This window comes from Rattus norvegicus, chromosome X, assembly GCF_036323735.1.
Source record: "Rattus norvegicus strain BN/NHsdMcwi chromosome X, GRCr8, whole genome shotgun sequence".
NCBI lineage: Eukaryota > Metazoa > Chordata > Mammalia > Rodentia > Muridae > Rattus > Rattus norvegicus.
The window spans coordinates 50,061,412-50,086,547 of record NC_086039.1 but is presented as its reverse complement, the minus strand read 5'-3'; positions in this window follow the sequence as shown (position 1 = coordinate 50,086,547).

Below are 25,136 nucleotides of genomic sequence, written 5' to 3'. Positions count from 1 at the left end.
GTGGAGAGGGGTGCAGGAAGGAGGGGTGAATGTGGAGCTGAACACCCTTATAGAAGAAGGGGAGTGGGATGGAATAGGAGGCATATGTCCAGGAAACTGGGAAAGGGAATAACATTAGAAATGTAAATAAAAAAGTCCAATAAAAGAAAAATAAAACAAAATAAAAAAAGAAGGGGGAAGAGAATAATAATGAGAGACAGAGAGAAGGAAGGACTTGGTTGTAAGATGGTAAGCGGAGGAAAAAAGTCAGGGAGTCAAGACAAGGTTCGGGAAGAGATAGTAGAGGAGTCAGAAGGTCCAGGAGAGTGACTAGAAATAAATAGCATTTGGGTTAGGGGAACTTTGAGACTAGAATGTCTCAGAGATCAGGGATGTAAGGGGCTCCCAGGACCCAATGGTATAACAGTAGCCTAAATTCCCAACACTGTGGAGATAGAACCTGAGGAGACCACCTCCAGTAAATAGACACTGTCCCCAGTGGAGGGATGGGACCACCTACCCAACTTAAAATTATAACCCATAATTGTCTCTGTCTAAAGAAAATACAGAGACAAAAGTGGAGCAGAGGCTGAAGGAAAGGTCATGCAGATACCGCACCTAGTGTGATCCATTTCATCTGCAGACTCTAATCCCATAAACTATTGCTGATGCCAACGTACTTTTAAGACAGGGAACTGATATAGTTTTCCTCTGAGAGGCTCTGCAAGTACCTCACTGAGAAAAATGCAAATACTTGAAGCAAATGTTAGACTGAGCCTGGTGACCCCAATAGAAGAGTTATGGGAAGGACTGAAGGAACTGAAGAGAATTGAAACTCCAAAGGAAGAACAATATTAACTAATCAGACTTTCCAGAGCTCCCAGGGTCTAAACCACCAACCAAAGGTTGGGAGGTGTATGGAGGGGAAATGGGGAAGGGGGGTAACATTTGCAATATAAACAAAAAATGATTAATAAATTTAAAAATGATCTAAAATACAAAAATTAAATGAATTAGGACATGTCATTTGTTTCTAATTGGTGAAATCATTGGGGAATATTGGCATTAATTCTCTTGTGAAAGTCTGATAAAACTCTGACTAAAACTATCTGGAATTTTTTAGTTTCAACAGGCTTATTATTACTGTTTTTAGTTTACTGTTGAAATAGTACCTGTTTTTGAAGATTTTCCAAAAATAATCTTTTATTTTTTTACTTTATTCTTGTCTTGAACCCATTTTTCATTATCTTAATGTATCAAAATCCTTAATTGTAAGTTGGATTAAAGAAATATATTAAAAGCAACATTCTATTGGAAAAAATATATGTACATATTGCTATAGTCCTGTTTATGGTGCTTATCTGATTTGATTAAATTGGAAAATATCTAGAACATTATCTACTTCTTTCATATTTTTCACTGAAGTTGTATATAGATTTTCATATTATGACCTTATAGTTTTCTAGATTTTCATGGAGTCTGTTGCTAGCCCCAGCTTTCACTCCTCATTTTCTTGTTTTAGATATTATTTGTAATCCTTTAGTTAATTCAGTTAATTGTTTATCAATTTTGTTAATGAATTTTTACAAAGAGAGAACACTTTGAGTAATTTTTGCTGATTATATTTTATTGATTTAAGCCTTAAGTTAATTTCTTACTGTTTACTCTTCTGTGTGTGATTTCTTCCCTTTTGTCATAGAAATTTTCAGTGTTCTGTTAAGTTACTAGTATGAGATATCTTCAGAGTTTTTTTTTTGTTTGTCTGTTTGTTCTTTGTTTTTATATAGGCACTCAGTGCTATAAAGTTGCCTTTTAGGACTATTTTAATTTTATATCACCTAATTTGGATATGCTGTACGTTCATTTTCATAGAATTCTATAAAGTTGTTTATTTCTTCCTTTAGTTTTATCTTGACCCATTTTTCATTATTTCAAGAGTTGTTCAATTACATGAATTTGTTAAGATTTCTGTTACTTCTGTTGTTGTTTTATCCAAATTTAATCTGTTGTGGCCAGATACAATGCAGGGTGTCATTTCAATTTTCTTCTATCTGTTGAGACTTGGTTTATTTCTAAGCATGTGGCAAGTTTTGGAGAAAGTGTTGGGAGGTGCTGAGAAGAACCAATTTCCTTTGTGTTTTGGTAAAATATTCTCAAAATATCTATTGGGTCCATCTGTTTGATAAAATCTACACCATTTCTTTGTTTTATTTTTGTCTGGATGACAAAATTGGCAAGAGTGAAAAGTTGAAGTGATTTAAGGTATAGTAATTTTTCTTTTACAAACTTGATTGCCTGTGAGTTTCAAGAATAGATGATATAAATTGCAATGTGTTCTTTACTTTGATGGGTATGTTGTATCCTTACCTATCTCTTTTGTTTAATTTTTCTTAATAAGCATTTTGTCAGATATTAAAACACTGACAACAGCTTTCTTCTTATGTCCATTTGCTTGGAATAACTTTTTGCACATTTTTGCACTGAGGTGGTTTCTAAACTTGATTTAAGGTATGTTTTCTGGATGCAGCATAAAAATGGATCTTGATTTTGCTGCCATTCTGTTAGTCTGTGTCTTTTTTATTGAACAATTGAGACATGTGATGCTGAAATATCAATGAGCACATTTGTTGTTTCTTTTATTTTACTGTAGCTCTGTGTGTGTGTGTGTGTGTGTGTGTGTGTGTGTGTTTGTGTGTGTGTGAAGGTGTCTGTATGTTTGTATGTTTTTTTGTGTTTCATCTCTGCTGTTTGATTTTCTGTGGTGGTGGTGGTGGTGGTGGTGGTGGTGGTGGTGGTGGTAGTGGTGGTGTGTGTGTATGTTTGTGATTGTGTTTCATCTCTGCTATTAGTTTGTCTGTGACTCTTTATTTCTCTGGTAGGGAATTTTTTCATTATAATATTTGATGTACCACGGGGGGTTCTGATAACATGCATTTCTGGGTATTTGGGACTGACACTTATGAATGGGGATAACTGCGTAGGAGGTGATGGAAAACACGGGAGTACATAAAGCAGGATATTCCACCAGGACCTACAGAAGTTATCTTTCTGATATCAATGATAAAAATTGGAATCTAAAACACAATAGAACAATTTTAACTGAAATATGCTACATAAACTTGTTTACTGCTCATATACTAGCTACTGGTTACTGAATTGAATAAGGTTAATAAACTGGCTACTAAAAGAGGTAACAGAATATTTGATTGGATTAATTCTAAAGCAAATGCAATTCCTAATGTGATTATTGATTAGCATATATAATGAAAAAATTCTAGATAAGTTTTGAGGAGTTCAATGGTGGTATTTATTCCCAACTATCACAATCATTTATCAAATAAGAGCTAAAACCATTTTCAAAGTTGGTACTCACTACTGGAGGACATGGTATGTCTCAGTATAAGACAAGCTAGTATTTAGTAAGTAAATTCATTAGTAATTTTCTCAGTCACTAACAAGTGTTATAATGACTATCAAGTAAAATAATTGTGCTTTAGAAAAGGGACATACCAAATTCATTCAAGTATACTTGGATATTGGGTGATGCTTAGGAACTCAAAATGTCACCATTGGATACCTCTGTATCAATAAACTTCTATTCATATCACCCTGATACTCACTGAAACAAATCAACAATAATACACATTTATTACATGATGTCTGGATGGAAAAAAATTGACAAACAGCTTAAGCAAGAATGGAATTCAAATTTCCTATATAATATATCTTATTTGATGGCATTATTGGAGATTAATTATGCATTTCTAAAAAGGAGAGTTCAGTCTCTTATGGGAAAAATTCCATACACATGTTAGGTCAAATAAGACAAATTTGTTTTCCATGACTCTGAAATATGAAACATGAAAATTTAAGATGATAGCACCTCCATTGTCTCATAATTAAAAGTTTTTTTCCCACCTTAGGAAATATGGTAGAGGCCAATGGCAGGAAGGGACAAGAAAATATTTCCAGGCTTCATTTCACACAGCACCATTTAAATCATTTTGGTACTTCATGATAAAGTATTTCTAAATGGTACATATATCACATACACAGGTTAATATGAAATTTTATTTCCACAAGAATGATAGATATATAAATCAGTTGGATTAATGTAGTAAAAATGGTCACCATATAAAAAGTATAATCAATAGATTCAGTGTAATCTCTAAATTCCAAAACAATTTTTACCAACCTTAAAAAGACAATTCTCAATTTCATATGAAAAAAAAGAAAGAAAATGCTCAGTATAACTATAATAATCTTGAACAATAAGAACATTATTGGAGGTCTCATCATTCCTGATCTCAAGTTATACCACAATGATAAGGTAATAATAATAGTATGGTGTTGGAATAAAGCAGATACACTGATAAATAGAATTGAATTAAAGTCGTAGGCAGAAATCCACATCTCTATGAACACCTGAATTTATTTATACAAAGACGCTGGAAATAATGTGTGTGGGGAGAAGCATCTTGAACAAATGATGCTCATTAAACTAGGTGTCTACATGTAGAAGACCAAATAGATTCATACCCATCATCCTCCAGAAAACTCAACTGTAAACAGATCAAGTACTTCAACATAAAACCCACTGCAGTGAATCTGAAAGAAGAGACAGTGTGGAAAAGCAGCGAATGAACAGAGACAGGAAAAGGTTTAATAATGAGAACACTGATAGTGCAGGCACTAAGGTCAAAGATTAATAAATGGGACCTCATGAAACTGAAAATGTTATGAGGGTATTCAGTGGAGAAACCTAAATGTACAGGGGATTAAGGCAATAGAAAGTTTTTATTAGCTGTCCTGTCACTAACATGGGAGTTGGGGAACCAATTATAAACACAATTCTTTCTCGGGGTAAGTTTTCAAGCACACACACACACACACACACACACACACACACACACACACACACACACAACATGTTTAGGGTTCACTACTTTAGTAAACAATAATAGCCAGAAGCAAAATGAAGGAATGAAAAAACATGGTTAGTATATTTAAAGACTTTCCCATAACTACAGAATTTGATGGATCAGGCCTTTGTTTTAGTTTTGGCAGATGGTGTATTCTAATTGCTGAATTGTACTTCTGTCATGGAGCCATTTGTTCTGTTCGGTGCCTACCAGGATTTAGGGGCCTGTTACAAAAGCTTCTGTAAGGTTAAGAACACCATCAGTTAGATAAAATAGGAGCTTTCAGAATGGGAAAGTTATTCTGTGCAAACTCTTCATCTGACAGGGGAATAATATAAAAATATACAAAGTACACAAGGAACTTAATGTAAAAAAGCCCTATTAAAAATTGGAGTGTGGCTCTCTGTACACAAATCCCCTTGTTTGAGGGAGCGGGACTCACAGAAGTGCAGACAACTGAGAACTCAGAGGAAACATCTACTTCTGCTCACATTCCTGGCCCAAGAGGAACCCACCTAGTTTCCTCTGGACACAGGAACATAGAAACACTCAGGGACAGGACTCTTTAGGTCTCTGGCTGTGCCCAGAGCTGAAAGCTGATCGCAAGGAGGTCTGACACACCTGAGTGCAGAGGTAAGACCAACACTTCCGCATTGATTGACTAGCCTGGAGCCTTCAGGACACAAAAACCCAGAAGCAGTCTGGGACAGGACCCTTCCAGTTTCTGCCTGCAACCAGAGCTGACCTTGTCACACAGCTCTCCATACCCATATCCCGTGGAGGAGAGAGCTGGCCTCTGAGAAGTTACAACAATCCTGAGAGCTCAGGGGACAGTGCCACTTCTGCTTGTATTCCTGGTCCAAGAGGAACCCACCAAGTGCCTTCAGGACAAGAGAACTTAGGAGCAGTCAGGGCCATCAGCTTTCTGGTTTCTGCCTGCTCCAGAGCTGAAAGCCAGGCACCAGGAACACTGATACAACTAAGAATAGAGGTAAAAATAACACTTCTGCTCGAAGTGACCCACCTGTGTAGGGTGCCCTCCAGTGGTGAACAACGGTACTGCATATGTGCAGTTTTTGCACCTGGTGTCAGTTGGCTGTTAATATGCTAATGAGGGGCGGTACCATGCTAGTGAGGTGATTCGTTCTCCGCCAATCCCTGGAGGACAAGTAGTGGGGTGATAGTGGGATGATAGTGGGGTGACCCGTGCCCCACCAATCCCTGAGAGATTATTAGCATACTGTTGTGTATATAAGGCGAGCGACTTTGCCGCTCATGGTCCCCTGTCCCTGTTCAAGAGAGCTTTATAGTATAGGCTTGTTCGCAGAAGAATCCTGTTGCCGCGTGTCGTTCTTACTGGCAAGACATTGGGCGCGCGACAAGTGGTGCCGAGGGGACCCTTCAGTGTGCTAAAGAGGATTCAGAACTTTGAGAAGGTAAATTAAAAGGTAAGCTTCGAGAGGCATGCCCTTTTTGGATTTAAGAGAGCATGTCAGAAACGGAGCGGAGTGAGAAATTAGGAGCGCACAAAAAGGAAAAGGTTACTAAAACAACAGTGAAAGAGATACAAAAGGCAGAAGAAAACCGCTGGAGGAAAAAATAGGTGTGTCCCAGAGGACGAACTACAAGTCATCCGGAGAGGATACTTTGTATCCATTAAAAGAATTAGAAGCCTTAGAACTGGCTGGCAGTGACTCTGAGCAAGAGTTGTCAGAGTCGGAGGAGGAGGAATTAGAGGAAGAGGCAGCCAGATATGAGGAAGAAAGATATGGGCCTAGGTGGAGAGCCACTGTGAAGAAACCGAAAGTTATGGATCCTTTGTGGGCAAGGCTGGTAATTTTGTTTATTTTTTTCTTTGTGTGGGAAGCCGTTAGAGGCGTTAGGACAGGTCAGAGGGTCCTTGCACAGAAACAAGAAAGTATGTTGGAGGGAGAAAAGGTCTCGAAAGAAAAGAAGAAAAGAAAAGGAGATAAAAGGAACAGAGAGAAGGCAGAGATAAAAAAAAAAGAGGATAATCAGGACCAGGAAACAAATAAGATATATTCTTCTTTAAAAGCCTTGACCTTAGAAATGTCAGACAATCTAGAAAGCATCACCGACAGCTTAGACAAAGTGAAACTAAAGGTAGAACCATCGGGTCCCGGGCCTCCCACAGAGCAACAAAAGGAAGCGCAGGACTCGACCTCAGTTCCACCACCAGACTCGTATTGACCCCTCGAATGGGAACTCAGGTGGTAGATACAGATTTTAAAGGCCGCAGTAAGCAGAATTCAGAAGGATCACAGAAACTGAAAGCATGTACAAAGATAAAGATTTGGGGTAGTGGTGAGTAAATTTTGTCAAAAGGGGACAAGGTAATAATGGTAAAATGTTTTTGTGTATGTGCTCTTTTAGAGTTATGTTAAAATCTAGAGAAGCAAAGTTGATTGTCATAGATGCTTTTAGTCTTTGGACCCTGAGTAGAGACAGATTACACCCTAGAAAAGAGAGAGAATGGGGTTGAGAAAAACAGTCCTCCCGAACTCTCCACAGATGCTTTGGCAAAAGAAGGAAATGAGCTTAAACTTTTTGGAGCTCTCCTGGGAACAGAAGGAGGTGGGAGACGTCTTGCCTCCTTGCTGGCTCTTATTGGAGAAGTGCTTATTTCTGGTTCTGGGTTCTTTAGGTAGGATATCTGGGTTCCTTTGGTGGAACACCATCTAGTTCTTTTCCTCTGTGTCTATTGTCTGTCCTTGGTACACCAAGCTGTCCATGTATGTCAATGTATATCTGGGTTTTGCTTCTCATTGCTTGAATGTTTTGTGTTTCATGTTTAAAAGAAAAGGTTAAAATTTTAAATGCTGGTTGATTCACCCATTGATGTAGCTTTAACTCATTTCAAGAAAGGAACAAATAAATAAAAAGTTTCTATTGGCTTTTGGAGCCTGCATCTGTAGCTAGAAGCATAAGTCGGCTGGACAAGCTCCCCAGGGAGCTGGCTAAATGTTTACACTAGCCAATCCTAAAGATACCAGAAGCTTCACAGCTTCTAAGGAAATGGAACTGATGACTGTTTCTCTTAGAAAAATCTTTGACTGTGATTATTGGACTCAACAGGTGACAAGGTTTCTCTTAAAACTACAGCTAGAAAAAGTAAAAATGGTGATTGATTTAAATATTAAAGGTATGTGTAGCCACTTCAATTTTGTTTCTGACTGGTTTTAAATGTAAAATATTCTCTACATTCCTTGGTTATGGGGTATTGGCTTTTAAGTTATTGGATATGGTTAAAAAAATGTAACATTGGTAACAGAAAGTTGACATAAAACTGGTAAATTTGGATAGAGTCATTCTAGACAACATGTGGCATGAGCCAATCTAGGGAAACAGGTCTAAATTGGGATGATACTTTTATGGAAATCTTATCCTAGAAACCAGGCTTCTAAAAGATTTTAAAACAATGTCTATTTGTTGAAGTATTGGAGACCGCACCATCGTGCATTCACATGTAGGAATTGTCAGTCAAACCTTGTAGCATGAAGGATAGACTCAGTGTTTTGGAGACTGGATTTTGGGATGATGAGGCTGATCTTGAGGAAGAGGCTGCTCAGTGTGTGAGAGAGAGATATGATCCAGACTGGCCACACACTAGTTCCACGTGGCAATGAGGCAGACAATTAGGCAAGAAAGCGGTTATACCAACAGCACCTCCATATAACCCTCAACATAAAATCATGGTGAAGCCTACAAAAGCTACTTCCTTTTGCCCAGAGGTGAAGAAAGAGATGGGATTAATAAGACCTTTGAATATTACCCTTCTGCCGTTGCACAGCTTACTGTGTTAGGCGTCAAATCTTGTATTCCGCATTTTGGTATTTTACCCAAGAAAATTATTATACCATATACAACAGCTCAGATAGAAACATTGTGTGCCTTGATAGATGATTGGGCCATGTTACACTGTAGTTTTGATGGAGAGTTTGACAATCATTATCCTAATGATCCTTTGCTACAATTTTTTACTGAACATCCAGTGACTTTTCCAAAGGTCACTGCATCAGAGCCTTTGTCTGGAGCATTAAATATTTATACAGATGGCTCCAAAACAAGTGTAGGTGCCTATATGGTTGATTCTCATGAACCAGTATTAATTCAGTACAGTCCAGGCATCCCCCAAATTACAGAATGTAACATTGTATTGGAAGTTTTTAAAAGATTTCATGATTCTTTTAATTTAATTTCTGACTCTTCTTATGTAGTTAATGCTGTGCGTTCACTTGAAATTGCAGGGCCAATTCGGTCGACTAGTACTGTATGTCAAATTCTTTTAGAATTACAAAAATTGATTTGGGTCAGAAAAAATAAATTTTTTATACAACATATTCAAGCCCATACCATGACCATGACCAGTAATAACGCTGTGGTGGATGCTAATACTTGTAGAGAGTTTATTTTTTCATGCCGCTCCGGTTGATCTCGCTAGAGGATTTCATCCAAAATTTCATGTACCTGCCTTTACTCTTCAACAAAAATTTAAAATCTCTAGAGCTACAGCTCGTGATGTGGTGTTAAGTTGCCAAAATTGTGTTCAATTTCACCACCCTCCTCATGTGGGGATTAAACCTCGTGGTTTGATCCCGCTAAAACTTTGGCAGATGGATGTCATACACATATCTCCATTTGGAAATTTAAAATATGCTCATGTTTCTGTTGATACCTGTTCCGGTATTATACACGCTACTCTGATGACTGGTGAAAAGGCTCATAATGCCATTAGCCATTGCTTAGAGGCATGGGCAGCCTGGGGAAAGCCTGATAGTCTCAAGAGAGACAACGTGCCTGCCTACACTGCAAAGTCCTTTCAGGCATTTTGCCAGACAATGCAGGTCAAACATACTACAGGATTGCCATACAATCCCCAAGGTCAAGGAATTGTGGAAAGGGTACATCGTACCTTAAAAGAGCTTATACAAAAACAAAAAGAGGGAATTGCCAACAGCCGAACACCAAAAGAACAACTTTCTTTAGCTCTTTTTACTCTAAATTTCTTAATTTTGGATGTGCATGGCCGCTCTGCCGCGGATCGCCATGCTACTACTACACCTATAACTAATACAGAAGTAAAGTGGAAGGCTGTCTTAACTGATGAATGGCGTGGCCCAGATCCTGTGATTTCGAGATCTAGGGGAGTGATTTGTTTTTTTCCGCAGAATCAAGAAAATCCAATTTGGGTACCCGAGCGCTTGACTCGAAAATTATCTTCTGCTCCTCCTGAAGATGAGACTATGAACCCTACTATTACTACTGGGAATGGTAATACAGGTTAATTTGCTCACCCTGTGGGCTATTGCCAGATCCTGGCCAGTACCCATGCCAGTTCACAGCAATTCTACTGTTTTGCCAACCTTTTTCTTTCAATGGATGCTGTCCAATGAGCAAGGGGCATATACATCCCTGACCCCCTTTGCTAATTTGGTGAGAACTTCGTGCTGTATAATGTTTCAGCTACCAGAAAAAATGATACCAGGTTGACCAATATTCAATATAATAACCTCTTGGCAAATAATACTGACACTAGTACTTCAGTATGTGTTAACTCACCTTTTTTCTTTCTGATAAGCACTAATGTCAGCAATGGTGTTTTAAATTGTAATAGCTCTGATGTAGTCTTCTATTTAGCTGAATGCTGGGATGGCACCAATGACACCGCAGTGATGGTTAAGATTCCCTCCTTTGTGCCAATCCCAGTAGAGGCAAACCCAGATAGCTTTCCTATTCTTAATTTGCTGGGAGTCAAAAGAGATTTTGGAATTACGGCAGTCATAGTTTCAGCCATTGTGCTGTCTCCTGCTGCAGCTACCACAGCTACAATTACTATAACCAATCAAATACAGACGGCTGAGACTGTCAATCAGATTGTAGAAAGAACTGCAGTGGCGCTAGAGATACAAGAAGAATTTAATACCCATTTGGCATCTGGCCTTCTATTAGCCAATCAAAGGATAGATTTAGTTCAAGAACAAATTGAAGCACTGTATCATATGACACAGCTGTCTTGTGTTTCCTCCCTTAGAGGTTTATGCATTACTCCTTTGCGAACTAACTTTTCTCAGCATTCTCAACAGAGCAAAGAAATCTCGAATTATCTGAAAGGAAACTGGTCCATGAAAGCAGAGCAACTATCAAGACAATTGCTGATGCAGATTGCTGTCTTAAACAGCACTAGGTTGGACCCCATCACAGTTGAAGATTTGACCTTCAACTGTGCTTTCTCCCTTTTCAAGGAGTGGGCAGGCATGTTTGCCTGGGGAGCTATTGTCCTCCTAGGATGCGGAGTATGTCTCTGGCTTATTGGCCGTTTAAAAAGGGTACATGCCAGACACAAAGCGGTTGTTTACCAGGCTATGACCACTATAGAACATGTTGCTTCTCCCAATATATGGCTGGCCTCTTTGAAAGATCAAGAGGTCGCCCTAGATCATTTTTGTCACAGTCATGTGGAGACATTGTATCCAGGGACGGGCAACTTTCCTCTAGCTCGGACCAACCTAAGACATGGGGCCCGGTGGCGATAGGGTAACTCTACAATGGGTAAGGCCGAGTTTGGATGAGAACGATCTAAGACAGGAACAATGACAAGATTGACGTGGCACCCAGATCTAGACCAGTCATTTTATTAAACAAAAAAGGGGATATGTAGGGCGCCCTCCAGTGGTGAACAACGGTACTGCACATGTGCAGTTTTTGCACCTGGTGTCAGTTGGCCGTTAATATGCTAATGAGTGGGCGGTACCATGCTAGTGAGGTGATTCGTTCTTCGCCAATCCCTGGAGGACAAGTAGTGGGGTGATAGTGGGGTGATAGTGGGGTGACCCATGCCCCACCAATCCCTGAGAGATTATTAGCATACTGTTGTGTATATAAGGTGAGCGACTTTGCCGCTTGTGGTCCCCTGTCCCTGTTCAAGAGAGCTGTATAGTAAAGGCTTGTTCGCAGAAGAATCCTGTTGCCTCGCGTCGTTCTTACTGGTGAGTCGTTGGGCACACGACACTCCTGGAACCCTCAAGACACATAAACCCAGGGGCAGTCTGGAATAGGACCCTTCCTATTTCTGCCTGCAGCCAGAGCTGACCATGTCTAACAACTCTGTGTACCCATATCAGACTGAAAGAAAACAGGTCTATAGAAGTGCTGACACACAGGGTTATAGGAAGGACAAGACACTGTCAGAGACAGCAAGAACAGCTAACACCAGACACAACCTGATGGCAAGAGGCAAGCCCAGGATCCTAACCAACAGAAACCAATACTGTTTGGCATCAACAGAGCCTAGTTTTCCTAGTAAAACAAATAATAAATATCCCAACACACTGGAAAAGCAGGATGTGGATAAAAAAAATCACATATGAAGATGGTGACAGAGGACTTTAAGAAGTACATAAATAACTCCCTTAAAGAAATACAGGACAACACAGGTAAACAAGTAGAAGAGATGAAATACAAAAATCCCTTAAAGAATTACAGGAAAACACATTCAAACAGGTAAAAGAATTGAACAAAACCATCAAGGATCTAAAAATGGAAATAGAAACAATATGAAATCACAAAGGGAGACAACCCTGGAGACAGAAAACCTATGAAAGACATCAGGAGTAATAGACATAAGCATCACCAACAGAATACAAGAGATAGAGGAGACTATCTCAGGGGCAGAAGACACCGTAGAAAACATTGACAGAACCATCAAAGAAATTGTAAAATGCAAAAAGTTCCTAACCCAAACCATCCAGAAAATCCAGGACACAATGAGAAGGTCAAACCTAAGGATAATAGGTATAAAAGATAACAAAGACTCCCAACTTAAAGGGCCAGTAAATATTTTTGACAAAAATATACAAGGAAACTTCCCTAAACTAAAGATAGAGACATCCATAAACATACAAGAAGCCTACAGAACTCCATATAGATTGGACCAGAAAAGAAAATCACTCCATCACATAATAGTCAAAACTCCATGTGAATAAAACAAAGAATATTAAAAGCAGTAAGGGGAACAGGTCAAGTAACATATAACTGCAAACCTATCAGAATTATACCAGACTTCAAATCAGAGACTATGAAAGCCAGAAGATCCTGGGCAGATGTCATACAGACCCCAAGAGAACGCAAATGCCAGGCCAGAGTACTATCACCAGCAAAATTCTCAATTAACGTAGATGGAGAAACAATGATATTCCACGACAAAACCAAATTTACACCATATCTTTCCCCAAAACCAGCCGTACAAAGGATTATAGATCGAAAACTCTGACACAATGAAGAGAACTACACCCTAGAAAAAGAAGGAAAATAATCTGGCAACAAACACAAAAGACATAATTCAACCTCTAATAACAAAAATAACTGGAAACAATGATCACTAATCCTTAATATCTCTTAATATCAATGGATTCAGTTCCCCAATAAAATGACATAGATATGTAAAGGGAACCCAATATTTTGCTGCATAGAGGAAAAACACTACAGTGACAAAGATAGACACTTCCTTAGAGTAAAAGTTTGGAAAACAAATTTCCAAGCAAATAGTCACCAGGAACAAGCTGTAGTAACCATTCTAATATAGAATAAAATTGACATTCAACCAAATCTTATCAAAAATATAAGGAAGGCCATTTCATTTTCATCCAAGAAAATCCACCAAGATGAACACTCAATCCTGAAAAATTGTTCTCCAAATGCAATGGCCCTTACATTCATAAAAGAAACCTTATTAAAGCTCAAATCACACATTGCATCTCACCAAATAACTGTGGGAGATTTCAACACCTCACTCTCATCAATAGCCAGATCATGGAAAAATAAACTCAATAGAGACATAGAAAAACTATCAGAAGTTATGAACCAAAGTTATTTAACATATGTATATAGAACATTTCATCTTAAAGCAAAAGAATATACCTTCTTCTCATCAGATCTTCCTACAAATCCTATATTCAACAAAACTGAGTGGACAATTTTCTAGACATATACCAGGTACCAAAGGTAAATAAAAATCAGATAAACCATCTAAATGGTCCCACAACTTCTAAAGAAATCTATGCAGTTATTAAACATCTCCCAACAAAAGAAAGAGAAAGAGAGAGAGAGAGAGAGAGAGAGAGAGAGAGAGAGAGAGAGAGAGAGAGAGAGAGAGAGCCAGCCTAGGACCAGAGGGGTTTAGAGGAGAATACTATCAGAGGCTCATAGAAGACCTAATACCAATACTGGTCAAAATATTCCAGGAAATAGAAAAAGAAGGAACAATAACAAATTCCTTCTATGAAGTCACAGTTATGCTTATACCTAAACCACACATAGACCAAACAAAAAGGAGAACTTCAGACCAATTTCCTTTATTAATATTGGTGCAAAATTACTCAATAAAATTCAGGCATATGTCTTGAAAATCAGGAAAGGGAATAACATTTGAAATGTAAACAAAAAATATCCAATAAAAGGAAAATTCTCATAGAGTGAATCCATAAACATCAAAACGATCATCCATCATGATTAAGCAGGCTTACTCTCAGGGATGCAGGGATTGCTCAATATATTTAAATCCATCAATGAAATCCACTATGTAATCAAACTGATAAAACTCCACATGATCATCGAATTACATGCTGAGAAATCATTTGAGAAAAATTCAACACTCCTTCATGCTAAAAGTCTTGGAATGATCAGGAATTCAAGCCCCATACCTATTCAGAGCAAAAGCAATATACAGAAAACTAGCAGCCAACATCAAACCAAATGGAGAGAATTTTGAAGCAATCCCACGAAAATCAGAGACTAAACAAGGCTGCCCACTCATTTCCTACTTATTCAATATAGTACATGAAGACCTAGCTAAAGAAATCAGACCATAAAATGTCAAAGGGATACTAATTGGAAAGAAATAAATAAAAGTATCACTAACTGAAGGTGATATGATGGTATAATTAATTAATCCCAAATGTTCAAACAGAGAACTACTAAGCCTGATAATCAACTTCAGCAAAGGGACTGCGTATAAAATTAACTCAAGTAAATAAGTAGGCTTCCTCTACTCAAAGGATAAACAGGCTGAGAAAGAAATTAGGGAAATGACACCCTTCACAATAGTCCCAAATAACATAAAACACATCAGGGTGACACTAACCAAGCAAGTGAAAGATCAGTATGACAAGAACTTCAAGTCTCTCAAGAAAGAAATTGAAGAAGATTCCAGAAGATGGAAAGATTTCCTATGCTCATGGATTGACAGGAATAATATAGTAAAAATAGCCATTTTGCCAAAAGCCATCTAGAGATTCAGTGCAATCCCCATCAAAATGCCAACTCAATTTTTATAGAGAGAGAAAGAGCAATTTTCAAATTAATTTGGAATATCAAAATACCCAGAAGAGAGAAAAATATCCTTAACAATAAAACAACTTCTGGGGGAATCACCATCCGTGATCTCAAGTTGCATTACAGAGCAATAGTGATAAAAACTGTATGGAATTGATACAGAACCAGTCATATAGATCAATGAAATAGAATTGAAGACCCAGAAATTAACCCAGACCCCTATGGTCACTTGATCTTTGACAAAAATATACCCAAAAGATGCTCCAATATATAACAAGGACACATCCTCCACTGTGTTCATAGCAGCCTTATTTATAGTAACCAGAAGCTGATATAACCCACATGTCCCTCAACAGAAGAATGGATACACAAAATCTGATACATTTAAACAATTGGATATTACTTAACTATTAAAAACAATGACAACATGAAATTCTTAGGCAAATGTATGGAACTAGACAATATCATCCTGAGTGAGGTATCCCAGTCCCAAAACTATACACATGTTATGCACTCACTTATAAGTGTATATTAGCCCAAAATCTTGGATTACCTAAGGAAAAAAATCACAGATCATATGAAACCCAAGAAGGAAGAGCAAACTTCATTCTTTCTTAGAATGGAGTACAAAATACTCATGGGACCAAATACAGGGGAAAAGAGTGAAGGAGAGACTGAAGGAAAGGCCATCCCACAACTGCCCCACCTGGTATACATCCCATATGCAGGCACCCAACCCAGTCACTATTGCTGATGACAAGAAATGCTGGCTGATAGGAGTCAGATATAGGTGTGTCCTGACAGGATTTGCCAGAGACCTACTGGCACAGATATGGATGGTTGCAGATAACCGTTGGACTGAAAATGGCGGAAGCCAACAGAGGAGTTAAGAGAAATGGCTGAAGGAACACCATAGAAAGAACAACAAGGTCAACCAACTGAACCAGACCAGAGCTCCCAGGGACAGAAACTCAACCAATGTGTACACATGGAAGGACCCATGACCCTAGCCACATATGTAACAAAGGATGGCATTGTCCAGCACCAATGGAAATAAAAGCCCTTAGTCCTATGAAGGCTTGTAGTGTAAAGCCAGGGCTTTTAAGTTGTAGAGGGTGGGTGGCAGTGGGGACATCTTAATAAAATTAGGGGGAGGGAGGTATGGCATAGGGGGAAAGGGATAATATTTGAAATGTATATACACAAAATATATAAGAAAAAATTTAAGAAAGAAAATATCTAAAGAAAAAAAAAGGATTGAAACACAGTCTGTGTGACTGATCATCAGAAATAAGCAATTTATACCATTGTAAGTTAAAATTTGTTATAATAAATAAATGACATCTTTAATGACACATCAGTATTAATCAGAAAACACAGTTTATAAGAGCTTTTATTCTTTCATTCTGCAGTATTGGGCATATGTACTTCATCAATATTTAGTGCATGAACACTGCATTCCACTGGAAAGACTTTTCCCCTTTAGCTATTCTTAGGTAGAAGTCAGAACTTTGATTTTGAACTTAAATTCAGTAATATATTACTAAGTTCCATATGACCCTTACAATGTTGTTTACTTATTTTAACTTCCCCCTTTCAAAAGAAAGTGTGACTGTGTATTACTTTAAATACTGAAGGTGAAATTTTCAGTTATAATTAGAAAATTATCATTTGATTATTAAAGCCATTGACTCACTATAAAAAAAGAGAAGGCTTTATTCTCCAGATGTTGTTCTACTCATTCTGCACCTTTTTTGTGGTATTCTCTGAGCTCTTAAACAAGAGTTTTGGTGAAGACATGCATGCCATTTAGATTTATATGTTCTAGGGTATCACCCCCTTCTCTGAACAATGTATTGGTATCAGAATTTGTATTTTTTCCCATTTGTCGCAGGAGGAGACCCCTCTGTTGACAGCCAGACATATCTTGAAGCTATGAGTATAGCAGAATACCATTAGGAGTCATTTATTGTTATTTTTGTAAATCGGTAATATTTGGATTTTCCCTAGTATTCTGAGCTATCTAGACTATGGTTCTTGATCATCCAAGCACTATTACACATGGAATGGGCCTTAAGTCAAATAAGACACTGGTTAGTTATTCTTGCAAGGTACCAACATTGCAGTAGCATATTCTAGAGGCAGTATAGATAGTAGGTCAACATTTTTGTGCTTTTTTTAACTTTTCTCTTTTAGTAGCCTGCAGAGAACCTTTCCATGTCACAGACATGAGAGCATAACGGTGAATGTGGCACTAAATTGTCTTCTCTATGTTCAATGTGTTTTGTGGGTGCTGTCTTCAGCAATGGGACCTTAGTGTCAGTTTGTGAAGACCACAACAGGCTACTGTCTCCACAACAGCCTATGCTGTTTTAGGATTTTTATGTGGCCCTCTCAGCCAACAATTCAATTGGATGAGACCTTTCTGATAATGGAAGCTTTGTTTCATGACAAAAAAGTAGCCAGTAGCGGTTTTGCTTCCTTATCCATTTTGGAGATTTCATTAGGATTATCTTGATACATTAAAGGAAGTTTCTCCTGCTCTAGGTTCCCGTATCACATCCCAAATAATCTCCACTTCTAGATATCTTTCACTTCATTCTTTCCATGAATCACTGTAGAGGAATTTTAGTTCAGCAACATGGATGCTATCACAAGGGAATATATTCAAATACATTCTAGGTCTATTTGATCTGGCCAGAAAGCAGACATACCCTCATTTACAGTATAATCTGGCTTTAATACAGATGCACCATCAGTACATGCATTTAATCCTTAACAAAGAAGGTATGGTTTGTTTGTATAATGAAGGAGCATTGTTTGAAATTGATGTCTAATTGAGGAGCAGACAAATTGCTGAATCAGAGAATGATTTGAGTGAATGAGCCAGAGACAGTATATGCCAAACTCTGACAAGAACATCACAAGAAAGGGAGGATACTTAAAAACATTGCAGCTAGACACAAGTTAGACACAAATGATGGTGGTGGCATTAGTGGTGGTGGTGGTGGTGGTGCTGGTGCGTGTGTGTGTGTGTGTGTGTGTGTGTGTGTGTGTGTGTGTTTGTCAGCTTTACTTATAAAGTTTTACAAAGACAAGAGGCAGAGAGAACACCCAAGATAAGATACAAATGAAGTCAGAAAAAGCTAGAGAATGATAATGAGACAGATAAGAACATATTACAATATTTAGAATCAGGATGAACAGAGCAATTCATTGAGAACCTGAGAAAGCCACTTTTATTTAGTCAGTGTGGAGAGGAGTTTGGGCCAGAAGACTTGAGTTGAACTATCTAGTAAGAATTCAGAAAGATAAAGATAGAGTATATTTAGCAGTAAAACTTGAAGGCTGAAAACATTCTATGCCCAGGTCAGGAGATATAGGCTAGATGTTGAAGACTTCAATGTTCAGGTTTGCAGGAGAGTAAATCAATGCTAGAAGCTTCTAGACCTATACCTAGGCATAGGTAAAACAGAGACAAATTTGTTAATTCAAAAATACAACACATTCATTTTATATTCTCCCTTTCCAAGACTGTAAATATATTTGCACTTGGTTTTTAAATGTTATCCCCTTCATTAACACAGATTCATTCATATTTTCTCCTTAAACATATTTATTGTTGAAATCAATTAATGAATACAATATACAACTATATATTTTTATATATTTTTTATTAACTTGAGTTTTCTTATTTACAATTCGAGTGTTATTCCCTTTCCCGGTTTCTGGGCCAAAATCCCCCTAACCCCTCCCCTCCCCTTCTTTATGGGTGTTCCATTCCCCATCCTCCCCCCATTGCTGCCCTACACCCAAAATCACGTTCACTGGGGGTTCAGTCCTAGCAGGACCCAGGGCTTCCCCTTACACTGGTGATCTTATTAGGATATTCAATGCTACCTATGAAGTCAGAGTCCAGGGTCAGTCCATGTATAGTCTTTAGGTAGTGGCTGAGTCCCTGGAAGCTCTGGTTGCTTGGCATTGTTCTTCATATGGGGTCTCAAGCCCCTTCAAGCTCTTCCAGTTCTTTCTGATTCCTTCAATGGGGGTCCTATTCTCAGTTCAGTGGTTTGCTGCTGGCATTCGCCTCTGTTTTTGCTGTATTCTGGCTGTGTCTCTCAGGAGAGATCTACATCTGGCTACTGTCGGCCTGCACCACTTTGCTTCATCCATCTTGTCTAATTGGGTGGCTGTATATGTATGGGCCACATGTGGGGCAGGCTCTGAATGGGTGTTCCTTCTGTCTCTGTTTTTTTTTTTTTTTTTTTTTTTTTTTTTTTTTTTTTTTTATTAACTTGAGTATTTCTTATATACATTTCAAGTGTTATTCCCTTTCCCGGTTTCCGGACAAACATCCCCCTCCCCCCTCCACTTCCTTGTGGGTGTTCCCCTCCCAACCCTCCCCCCATTGCCGCCATCCCCCCATAGTCTAGTTCACTGGGGTTCAGTCTTAGCAGGACCCAGGGCTTCCCCTTCCACTGGTGCTCTTACTAGGATATTCATTGCTACCTATGGGGTCAGAGTCCAGGGTCAGTCCATGTATAGTCTTTAGGTAGTGGCTCAGTCCCTGGAAGCTCTGGTTGCTTGACATTGTTGTACTTTTGGGGTCTCGAGCACCTTCAAGCTCTTCCAGTTCTTTGTCTGATTCCTTCAACGGGGGACCTATTCTCAGTTCAGTGGTTTGCTGCTGGCATTCGCCTCTGTATTTGCTGTATTCTGGCTGTGTCTCTCAGGAGCGATCTACATCCGGCTCCTGTCAGTATGCACTTCTTTGCTTCATCCATCTTGTCTAATTGGGTGGCTGTATATGTATGGGCCACATGTGGGGCAGGCTCTGAATGGGTGTTTCTTCAGTCTCTGTTTTAATCTTTGCCTCTCCCTTCCCTGCCAAGGGTATTCTTTTTCCTCATTTAAAGAAGGAGTGAAGCATTCACATTTTGATCATCCGTCTTGAGATTCGTTTGTTCTAGGCATCTAGGGTAATTCAAGCACTTGGGCTAATAGCCACTTATCAATGAGTGCATACCATGTATGTCTTTCTGTGATTGGGTTAGCTCACTCAGGATGATATTTTCCAGTTCCAACCATTTGCCTACGAATTTCATAAACTCGTTGTTTTTGATAGCTGAGTAATATTCCATTGTGTAGATGTACCACATTTTCTGTATCCATTCCTCTGTTGAAGGGCATCTGGGTTCTTTCCAGGTTCTGGCTATTATAAATAAGGCTGTGATGAACATAGTGGAGCACGTGTCTCTTCTATATGTTGAGGCATCTTTTGGGTATATGCCCAAGAGAGGTATAGCTGGATCCTCAGGCAGTTCAATGTCCAATTTTCTGAGGAACCTCCAGACTGATTTCCAGAATGGTTTTACCAGTCTGCAATCCCACCAACAATGGAGGAGTGTTCCTCTTTCTCCACATCCTCGCCAGCATCTGCTGTCACCTGAGTTTTTGATCTTAGCCATTCTCACTGGTGTGAGGTGAAATCTCAGGGTTGTTTTGATTTGCATTTCCCTTATGACTAAAGATGTTGAACATTTCTTTAGGTGGTTCTCAGCCATTCGGCATTCCTCAGCTGTGAATTCTTTGTTTAGCTCTGAACCACATTTTTTAATAGGGTTATTTGTTTCCCTGCGGTCTAACTTCTTGAGTTCTTTGTATATTTTGGATATAAGGCCTCTATCTGTTGTAGGATTGGTAAAGATCTTTTCCCAATCTGTTGGTTGCTGTTTTGTCCTAACCACAGTGTCCTTTGCCTTATAGAAGCTTTGCAGTTTTATGAGATCCCATTTGTCGATTCTTGATCTTAGAGCATAAGCCTATGGTGTTTTGTTCAGGAAATTTTTTCCAGTGCCCATGTGTTCCAGATGCTTCCCTAGTTTTTCTTCTATTAGTTTGAGTGTGTCTGGTTTGATGTGGAGGTCCTTGATCCACTTGGACTTAAGCTTTGTACAGGGTGATAAGGATGGATCGATCTGCATTCTTCTACATGTTGACCTCCAGTTGAACCAGCACCATTTGCTGAAAATGCTATCTTTTTTCCATTGGATGGTTTTGGCTCCTTTGTCAAAAATCAAGTGATCATAGGTGTGTGGGTTCATTTCTTCGTCTTCAATTCTATTCCAATGGTCTATCTGTCTGTCTCTGTACCAATACCATGCAGTTTTTATCACTATTGCTCTGTAATACTGCTTGAGTTCAGGGATAGTGATTCCCCCTGAAGTCCTTTTATTGTTGAGGATAGCTTTAGCTATCCTGGGTTCTTTGTTATTCCAGATGAATTTGCAAATTGTTCTGTCTAACTCTTTGAAGAATTGGATTGGTATTTTGATGGGGATTGAATTGAATCTGTAGATTGCTTTTGGTAAAATGGCCATTTTTACTATATTAATTCTGCCAATCCATGAGCATGGGAGATCTTTCCATCTTCTGAGGTCTTCTTCAATTTCTTTCCTCAGTGTCTTGAAGTTCTTATTGTACAGATCTTTTACTCACTTGGTTAAAGTCACACCGAGGTACTTTATATTATTTGGGTCTATTATGAAGGGTGTCGTTTCCCTAATTTCTTTCTCGGCTTGTTTCTCTTTTGTATAGTGGAAGGCAACTGATTTATTTGAGTTAATTTTATACCCAGCCACTTTGCTGAAGTTGTTTATCAGCTTTAGTAGTTCTCTGGTGGAACTTTTGGGATCACTTAAATACACTATCATGTCGTCTGCAAATAGTGATATTTTGACATCTTCTTTTCCAATCTGTATTCCCTTGATCTCCTTTTGTTGTCTGATTGCTCTGGCTAGAACTTCAAGAACTATATTGAATAAGTAGGGAGAGTGTGGGCAGCCTTGTCTAGTCCCTGATTTTAGTGGGATTGCTTCAAGTTTCTCTCCATTTAGTTTAATGTTAGCAACTGGTTTGCTGTATATGGCTTTTACTATGTTTAGGTATGGGCCTTGACTTCCTATTCTTTCCAGGACTTTTATCATGAAGGGGTGTTGAATTTTGTCAAATGCTTTCTCCGCATCTAATGAAATGATCATGTGGTTCTGTTCTTTCAGTTTGTTTATATGATGGATCACGTTGATGATTTTCCATATATTAAACCGTCCCTGCATGCCTGGGATGAAGCCTACTTGATCATGGTGGATGATTGTTTTGATGTGCTCTTGAATTCGGTTTGCCAGAATTTTATTGAGTATTTTTGCGTCGATATTCATAAGGGAAATTGGTCTGAAGTTCTCTTTCTTTGTTGGGTCTTTGTGTGGTTTAGGTATAAGAGTAATTGTGGCTTCGTAGAAGGAATTCGTGTCTCTGTTTTAATCTTTGCCTCTCTATTCCCTGCCGAGGATACACTTGTTCCCTGTTTAAAGAAGGAGTGAAGCATTCAGGTTTTGATCATCCGTCTTGAGTTTCATGTGTTCTAGGCATCTAGGGTAATTCAAGCTTTTGAGCTAATAGCCACTTATCAATGAGTGCATACCATGTGTGTTTTCTGTGATTGGGTTACTGTCACGCGCCCAACATCTATCCAGTAAGAACGATGCACGGCAACAGGATACTCCTGGGTACAAGCCTTTACTGTACAGCTCTCTTGAACAGGGACAGGGGACCACGAGCGGCAAAGTCGTTCGCCTTATATACACAACAGTATGCTAATAATCTCTCAGGGATTGGTGGGGCATGCGTCACCCCATTATCACCCGACTATCACCCAATACTTGTCCTCCAGGGATTGGCAGAGAATGAATCACCTCATTAGCATGGTACCACCCACTCATTAGCATATTAACTGCCAACTGACACCAGTTCCAAAAACTGCACATGTGCAGTAACGTTGTTCACCACTGGAGGGCGCCCTACAGGTTACCTCACTCAGGATGATATTTTCCAGTTCCAACCATTTGCCTATGAGTTTCATAAAGGCATTGTTTTTGATAGCTGAGTAATATTCCATTGTGTAGATGTACCACCTTTTCTGTATCCATTCTTCTGCTGAAGGACATCTGGGTTCTTTCCAGCTTCTGGCTATTATAAATAAGGCTGCTATGAACATAGTGGATCACGTGTCTTTTTTTATTTTGGGGCATCTTTTGGGTATATGCCCAGGAGAGGTATAGCTGGATCCTCAGGCAGTTCAATGTCCCATTTTCTGAGGAAACTCCAGACTGATTTCCAGAATGGTTGTACCAGTCTACAATCCCACCAAAAATGGAAGAGTGTTCCTCTTTCTCCACATCCTCAACAGCATTTGCTGTCACCTGAGTTTTTGATCTTAGCCATTCCCACTGCTGTGAGATGAAATATCAGGGTTGTCTTGATTTGCATTTCCCTTATGACTAAAGATGTTGAACATTTCTTTAGGTGTTTCTCAGCCATTCGGCATTACTCAGCTGTGAATTCTTTGTTTAGCTCTGAACTCCATTTTTTAATATGGGTATTTGTATCCCTGCGGTCTAACTTCTTGAGTTCTTTGTATATTTTGGATATAAGGCCTCCATCTGTTGTAGGATTGCTAAAGATCTTTTCCCAATCTGTTGGTTGCCATTTTGTCCTAACCTCAGTGTCCTTTGCCTTACAGAAGCTTTGCAGATTTATGAAATCCCATTTGTCGATTCTTGATCTTAGAGCACAAGCCATTGGTGTTTTGTTCAGGAAATGTTTTCCAGTGCCTATGTGTTCGAGATACTGCCCTAGTTTTTCTTCTATTAGTTTGAGTGTGTCTGGTTTGATGTGGAGGTCCTTGATCCACTTGGACTTAAGCTTTGTACAGGGTGATAAGCATGGATCGATCTGCATTCTTCTACACGTTGACCTCCAGTTGAACCAGCACCATTTGCTGAAAATGCTATCTTTTTTCCACTGCATTGTTTTGGCTCCTTTGTCAAAAATCAAGTGACCATAGGTGTGTGGGTTCATTTCTGGGTCTTCAATTCTGTTCCATTGGTCTATCTGTCTGTCTCTGTACCAATACCATGCAGTTTTTAATCACTATTGCTCTGTAATACTGCATGAGTTCAGGGATAGTGATTCCCCCTGAAGTCCTTTTATTGTTGAGGATAGTTTTAGCTATCCTGGGTTTTTTGTTATTCCAGATGAATTTGTAAATTGTTCTGTCTAACTCTTTGAAGAAATGGATTGGTATTTTGATGGGGATTGAATTGAATCTGTAGATTGCTTTTGGAAAAATGGACATTTTTACTATATTAATCCTGCCAATCCATGAACATGGGTGATCTTTCCATCTTCTGAGGTCTTCTTCAATTTTTTTCTTCAGAGTCTTGAAGTTTTTATTGTACAAATCTTTTACTTGCTTGGTTTAAGTCACACTGAGGTACTTTATATTATTTGGGTCTATTATGAAGGGTGTCGTTTCCCTAATTTCTTTCTCGGCCTGTTTGTCTTTTGTGTAAAGGAAGGCTACTGATTTATTTGAGTTAATTTTATACCCAGCCACTTTGCTGAAGTTGTTTATTAGGTTTTAGATGTTCTCTGGTGGAACTTTTGGGATGACTTAAATATACTAACATATCATCTGCAAATAGTGATATTTTGACTTCTTCTTTTCCAATCTGTATCCCCTTGATCTCCTTTTGTTGTCTGATTGCTCTGGCTAGAACTTCAAGAACTATATTGAATAAGTAGGGAGAGAGTGGGCATCCTTGTCTAGTCCTTGATTTTAGTTGGGTTGCTTCAAGTTTCTCTCCATTTAGTTTAATGTTAGCAACTGGTTTGTTGTATATGGCTTCTACTATGTTTAGGTATGGGCCTTGAATTCCTATTCTTTCCAGGACTTTTATCATGAAGGGATGTTGAATTTTGTCAAATGCTTTCTCAGCATCTAATGAAATGATCATGTGGTTTTGTTCTTTCAGTTTGTTTATATAA